The sequence below is a fragment of the Urocampus carinirostris genome, chromosome 8 (genome assembly GCF_059441175.1).
Source record: "Urocampus carinirostris isolate Australia breed hairy pipefish chromosome 8, RoL_Ucar_1.0, whole genome shotgun sequence".
NCBI classification, from domain to species: Eukaryota; Metazoa; Chordata; class Actinopteri; order Syngnathiformes; family Syngnathidae; genus Urocampus; species Urocampus carinirostris.
Window position 1 is genome coordinate 16,261,647 of NC_142356.1, and position 7,507 is coordinate 16,269,153.

Consider the following 7,507-nt stretch of genomic DNA (forward strand, 5'->3'; position numbering starts at 1 on the left):
TGGTGGCAAGTTAAACGAAACTGGAATCAAACGATTGTTTGGTACAAGCTTTAGCTTCCGCAAATATGAGCCCATCCAAAACCGGGTCATTGCTTGACTTTTCGGGTTGTTGGGTGGGCCCACAGCATTTTGGAAGTGGAGAGAAACATATTTGCTTCCCAGGAAAAGCTGGAGGTCAGGCACTCCTTTCCCCCCTTTTTCCTTTTTCTTTTTCATTGTATCTCTTTTTATCCTTTCCCACTTTGAGCCCCAGACAAAGCGAAAGATGGCTCGGTCCAGTTGTAACAGCACATTTCTTTTAGGCATAAAAACTAAACTGATTGACAAAAGCATTGGGAGGATGATCGCTTTGAGGATTAGGACCTTCCCCTCTATTGTCAGTTTTCTTAGTGACCAAAAAACAAGTCTTTGCTTAACTTTCCTTGTCACGTCATCCCAGTTGGTCTCGCCTCCTCCATCCGCATTGAATTTTATCCTTAGGATTTTCTGGTCTGTCTTTAACACCGTCAGCGGGAGTCCTGCCTTTTCTGTCTCTTTCCACATTCCATAAAACTTCACTTGTGATTTTTCTCTATTTAGCCTTGACCCAGACGCCCTCCCAAACAGGTCAGTCAAGTCAAGGGCTCTTCCAACAGATGCGCGGTCAGTACATAAAATATTAAAATCATCCATGTACAAAACACACTTGGTAATTTGTCCCCCACTTCCTGGGATATTGATGCCTTCGACAAATCTATCTTTTCTTAACATTTGTGCCAAAGGTTCAATGCAAAGAACATAGAGAAGGGGAGACATAGGGCAACCTTGACGTACACCGCAGTTGATCTCGATTGCTTCTGATAAATTCCCGTTAATCATGAATTTGCTGTAGATGTCTCGGTATAGCAGTCCTACCCACTTGATGTATTTTTGGGGAAAACCACATTTTTGCAATACCCTGAAGAGGTATTGGTGCGAGACTCGATCAAAGGCTTTTTCAAAGTCTAGGTTTAGGACCGCTAGTCGCATGTTTCTGTCTCTCGCATAACAAATGGTGTCACGGATCAGCATGAGACTGTCGCTGATCTTCCTTCCCACAATGGCACAGGTTTGGTCTGGATCAACCAAGTCTCCCAAGACAACAGACATTCGTGTTGCTAGAAGCTTGCTGAAAATTTTACAGTCCACGTTTAAAAGCGTTATGGGTCGCCAGTTTTTTAAGTCAATTTTGTCTCCTTTTTTGTGCAATAGAGTAACAATCCCTATTCTTAAACTGCCTGGCATATGGTCTCGACTGGAAAATTCGTTACAAACAGTTAACAGATCTGGTGCTAAAATATCCCCAAAAGTCCGGTAAAATTCGAGGTTGAGTCCGTCCTCCCCGGGTGATTTGCCTTTTTTCATAGTCTTTATGCAATCATTCAGTTGGTCTTGGGTAAAGTCCGATGTTAAAAAGGGGTCTTGACGCACTGATCTTGAAATATGATCTAATACATGCCCCATTTCATTCTCATGTGTTTCTTTCTTTTCAAATAATTTTTTGTAGTAGTCTTCGACCAATCTGGTTATTTCACTACTTTCCTTTGTTATTTGCCCGTTTTCGTTTTGAAGTTTAAAAAGCCCCTCATTTTTGCTCATAATTTTTAAAAAAAAATAGTGTTTACATTTTTCCCCTTCTTCTATTTCTCTTTCTCTGCTTCTTATTATGATGCCTTTGCTCTTTATTTCCGCCAAAGCGTTTAGTTCTTGTTTGGTCTCTTTGATTTCATCATTAAAGTCCATCCCCTTTTCTGTTAGGATGAAATAGCGTTGGAGTCTTCTTTGTAGTCCCGACATGTGTTTCATCTCTTTAAGTTTCTTGTTTTTCCCTGCATTTTTAAAAAAGGTCTGTATTCGTTTCTTTGTCATTTCCCAGCATTGTGCTCGTGAATCATACGAGTCTTGAAGGGTCTGCCAGTCTTTGTACAGCTCCCTGTATTGTGCGGCTAGAGCCTCATCCTCCAGCAGGGAGCAGTTTAACTTCCACAAACCCTTCCCAACAGTCATACCTGAAGGAAATGAGAAAGAGCAGGACAGTAGCAAGTGATCCGAAAAAAAAACTGGAATTAATCTTGCATCACTCTGTGCTAAACCCCTTGTAAATATGTAGTCTATTCGAGAGGCTCTGGCATTGTCACTACTGAACCAGGTGAAGCCCTCCTCTCCTGGATGTATGGATTTGAAACAGTCCACCAGTTTAAATGTCCGGCACATGTCTTGTAATAAAGTTGTTATTCCAAGCCTTTCTCACACCTCACCTTCATAGCCTGGCCTTTTACTGAGCAGTATCTACTCAACCAATAACAGACGTCATCAGCACTGATTATTTCACTAAACATTCTAACAATGACAATCTTGTTAGCATTATCAGTCAGCTTCTCCACTGTAAATCCAGAAAACTGGGACCTCACTCCCTCAAAGCGATTCCAAAACTCTTGATAAAGAGCTGCCGTTTCAAAACTCACATCAAAGCCTTTGCCAGAAATCATTTTTATGACAGCATGTACCTCCTCCTTTTTAAACTTCAGAATCTTTTCAACAAACTTGTTAATAAAATCCATCCTTGACATTCCCTCCGAAATTGCCACAACATCTTTGAGCAAGAATCTCACGCAGTTACGTCTCCGCCCGCCGGTATAATGCCCGGCCATGGCAGGACTCGGCTGCTTTACTTCTAACTATGTTAAAATGGTTAGAATTGTAAAATTAATAATTAACAATACTCTTAAAACCGACGCCAATGACAGTATAAACGCATAGAACGAGCAGTGCTAACCTGATGCGTCCACCATCAATATTGACTCAGAAGCGGACAGAGCAAGCTCTTATTAGGCTGAACATAAGGTACGCAGTTCAAAATGAATACATTTTTATTTCATTTACAAACTACATAATAACATTTACAGTGAAATCAGTCCGATTGTTTTTGCAGAGGTTCAAGTATTTTTTTCTTTCAGCCGGTGGATCTCTTCTTTCAGTCTTTGGATTTCTGCGATTCGATGTTGAAGCAGCTGTTCGCATTTAGTGCAAGCTGAGCCTTTTTCCACTTGAGGGAGTTTCACTTGTGGCTTGAGGCCTCCAAGCTTGGCCACGCCATTATCTGCGGCACCTTGCAAAGTGTATGCATTTTCGCAGATGTAGCACGAGATTGCATTGTTTATCTACTTTAAACTCCTCATCGGTCCTCTTTCTATCTTTCCTACTTAGGATGCAATTAAAATCTCCTCCCACGATTAGTGGTTGATGGCCTAGCATATGCGACTGGATGTCCTCTAAAAGTTCATACCTGAGTTGTCTGTCGGCATGGCCGTATATGTTAATGAGGTTAAAATCATTCCCTATATAAGTATTTAAACTAGTTAGACAAAACCGGGGGATCTGAGTCCATTCTTTGGTGATCATCGAGATCATCGAGAGTGTCACCTGTGTCAGACACATCACTTAAGAGTAGTACCTCATTTTGAGACTCACCGGGGAAAACTCTGGGACCCTCTGACTCTCTGTCTGTGGTTCCAGGTCTTCCCCTTTTTTCTGGGTTAGGGGGTGAGCCAGAGGACCTATTAAGGGGTCTCTTACTTCCCTGCCCACAAAGGGTCAGATTTTTTCCCTCCCCGACTTCCTCCGTCTCAACTTCATACAGTTCCCTTGTGGGCTTATTCACCGGCAATCGGCTTTCTTCTAAATCTCTTATCTTTGTTTCTGTTTTTTTCACCACTCCCAATTTTGTCTTACTTTTACCCCTCTTTCCAGTGCCCGTATGGGTTTTTGGAGAGTCATTCGCCTTTTCGATTTGTTTGTCTTCTCCAAATCCCGGCAATGGCGTAGCAAACAAATTTGCTAATTTGGACTCTCTTCCAGGCCCTTCCTGATTAATATGTGTTTTCGGAGTGGCAGTTGCTTTTTCTATTCGTTTGTCATGTCCAAATTCAGGTATTTTATGAGAAATCGAATTAGAATTTCCAGGTTCTTCCTGTTTCAATTTTGATTCTCTGGTCTCTCCTCCAGGGGTTTTGGTAGGTACATCTGTTTTTTCAATTTGTTTGTCTTGTCCAATTTCTTTGTGCATTTCTTGATCAAATTCATTGGGTATTTCCATAACTTTATTCATTTCCTGTTCATCTTCATTGGGTATTTCTATAACTTTATTCATTTCTTGTTCATTTTCATTTTGTATTTCCATGACTTTATTAATTTCATTGTCTTTGTTATCTTTATTCATTTCATTGTCTTTGTGACATTTATTCATTTCATTATCTATGTTGTCTGACATCATTTCATTGTCTTTGTTGTCTTTGTTAACTGCCTTCCTAGCTTTCAATTTGTTAGCAAACGAATTCGGGCAGTTTCTAAAGAGGTGATTCGTTTCTCCACAGAGATTGCATTTTCTGCTATTGATACGTTCCTCAAAGGAATGTCCAATTGTTCTGCACTTTCCACAAAAAATTCGATCACATACCTCAGCCAGATGCCCATGCTCACCACATTTGCAACAGAGTTTCTTTTGCCCTTGATAATGGATAAAGCCACGGTTTTCCCCCAGGAATATAGTCGACGGGAGTTGTTTCAGTCCCTGAAAGCCCTGAGGATCTTGCCGTAGTTGGACGGGTACCCTCCAGGCACCAGTCCAATAGCCTTTCTCACACCTCACCTTCATAGCCTGGCCTTTTACTGAGCAGTATCTACTCAACCAATAACAGACGTCATCAGCACTGATTATTTCACTAAACATTCTAACAATGACAATCTTGTTAGCATTATCAGTCAGCTTCTCCACTGTAAATCCAGAAAACTGGGACCTCACTCCCTCAAAGCGATTCCAAAACTCTTGATAAAGAGCTGCCGTTTCAAAACTCACATCAAAGCCTTTGCCAGAAATCATTTTTATGACAGCATGTACCTCCTCCTTTTTAAACTTCAGAATCTTTTCAACAAACTTGTTAATAAAATCCATCCTTGACATTCCCTCCGAAATTGCCACAACATCTTTGAGCAAGAATCTCACGCAGTTACGTCTCCGCCCGCCGGTATAATGCCCGGCCATGGCAGGACTCGGCTGCTTTACTTCTAACTATGTTAAAATGGTTAGAATTGTAAAATTAATAATTAACAATACTCTTAAAACCGACGCCAATGACAGTATAAACGCATAGAACGAGCAGTGCTAACCTGATGCGTCCACCATCAATATTGACTCAGAAGCGGACAGAGCAAGCTCTTATTAGGCTGAACATAAGGTACGCAGTTCAAAATGAATACATTTTTATTTCATTTACAAACTACATAATAACATTTACAGTGAAATCAGTCCGATTGTTTTTGCAGAGGTTCAAGTATTTTTTTCTTTCAGCCGGTGGATCTCTTCTTTCAGTCTTTGGATTTCTGCGATTCGATGTTGAAGCAGCTGTTCGCATTTAGTGCAAGCTGAGCCTTTTTCCACTTGAGGGAGTTTCACTTGTGGCTTGAGGCCTCCAAGCTTGGCCACGCCATTATCTGCGGCACCTTGCAAAGTGTATGCATTTTCGCAGATGTAGCACGAGATTGCATTGTTTATCTACTTTAAACTCCTCATCGGTCCTCTTTCTATCTTTCCTACTTAGGATGCAATTAAAATCTCCTCCCACGATTAGTGGTTGATGGCCTAGCATACGCGACTGGATGTCCTCTAAAAGTTCATACCTGAGTTGTCTGTCGGCATGGCCGTATATGTTAATGAGGTTAAAATCATTCCCTATATAAGTATTTAAACTAGTTAGACAAAACCGGGGGATCTGAGTCCATTCTTTGGTGATCATCGAGATCATCGAGAGTGTCACCTGTGTCAGACACATCACTTAAGAGTAGTACCTCATTTTGAGACTCACCGGGGAAAACTCTGGGACCCTCTGACTCTCTGTCTGTGGTTCCAGGTCTTCCCCTTTTTTCTGGGTTAGGGGGTGAGCCAGAGGACCTATTAAGGGGTCTCTTACTTCCCTGCCCACAAAGGGTCAGATTTTTTCCCTCCCCGACTTCCTCCGTCTCAACTTCATACAGTTCCCTTGTGGGCTTATTCACCGGCAATCGGCTTTCTTCTAAATCTCTTATCTTTGTTTCTGTTTTTTTCACCACTCCCAATTTTGTCTTACTTTTACCCCTCTTTCCAGTGCCCGTATGGGTTTTTGGAGAGTCATTCGCCTTTTCGATTTGTTTGTCTTCTCCAAATCCCGGCAATGGCGTAGCAAACAAATTTGCTAATTTGGACTCTCTTCCAGGCCCTTCCTGATTAATATGTGTTTTCGGAGTGGCAGTTGCTTTTTCTATTCGTTTGTCATGTCCAAATTCAGGTATTTTATGAGAAATCGAATTAGAATTTCCAGGTTCTTCCTGTTTCAATTTTGATTCTCTGGTCTCTCCTCCAGGGGTTTTGGTAGGTACATCTGTTTTTTCAATTTGTTTGTCTTGTCCAATTTCTTTGTGCATTTCTTGATCAAATTCATTGGGTATTTCCATAACTTTATTCATTTCCTGTTCATCTTCATTGGGTATTTCTATAACTTTATTCATTTCTTGTTCATTTTCATTTTGTATTTCCATGACTTTATTAATTTCATTGTCTTTGTTATCTTTATTCATTTCATTGTCTTTGTGACATTTATTCATTTCATTATCTATGTTGTCTGACATCATTTCATTGTCTTTGTTGTCTTTGTTAACTGCCTTCCTAGCTTTCAATTTGTTAGCAAACGAATTCGGGCAGTTTCTAAAGAGGTGATTCGTTTCTCCACAGAGATTGCATTTTCTGCTATTGATACGTTCCTCAAAGGAATGTCCAATTGTTCTGCACTTTCCACAAAAAATTCGATCACATACCTCAGCCAGATGCCCATGCTCACCACATTTGCAACAGAGTTTCTTTTGCCCTTGATAATGGATAAAGCCACGGTTTTCCCCCAGGAATATAGTCGACGGGAGTTGTTTCAGTCCCTGAAAGCCCTGAGGATCTTGCCGTAGTTGGACGGGTACCCTCCAGGCACCAGTCCAATAGCCTTTCTCACACCTCACCTTCATAGCCTGGCCTTTTACTGAGCAGTATCTACTCAACCAATAACAGACGTCATCAGCACTGATTATTTCACTAAACATTCTAACAATGACAATCTTGTTAGCATTATCAGTCAGCTTCTCCACTGTAAATCCAGAAAACTGGGACCTCACTCCCTCAAAGCGATTCCAAAACTCTTGATAAAGAGCTGCCGTTTCAAAACTCACATCAAAGCCTTTGCCAGAAATCATTTTTATGACAGCATGTACCTCCTCCTTTTTAAACTTCAGAATCTTTTCAACAAACTTGTTAATAAAATCCATCCTTGACATTCCCTCCGAAATTGCCACAACATCTTTGAGCAAGAATCTCACGCAGTTACGTCTCCGCCCGCCGGTATAATGCCCGGCCATGGCAGGACTCGGCTGCTTTACTTCTAACTATGTTAAAATGGTTAGAATTGTAAAATTA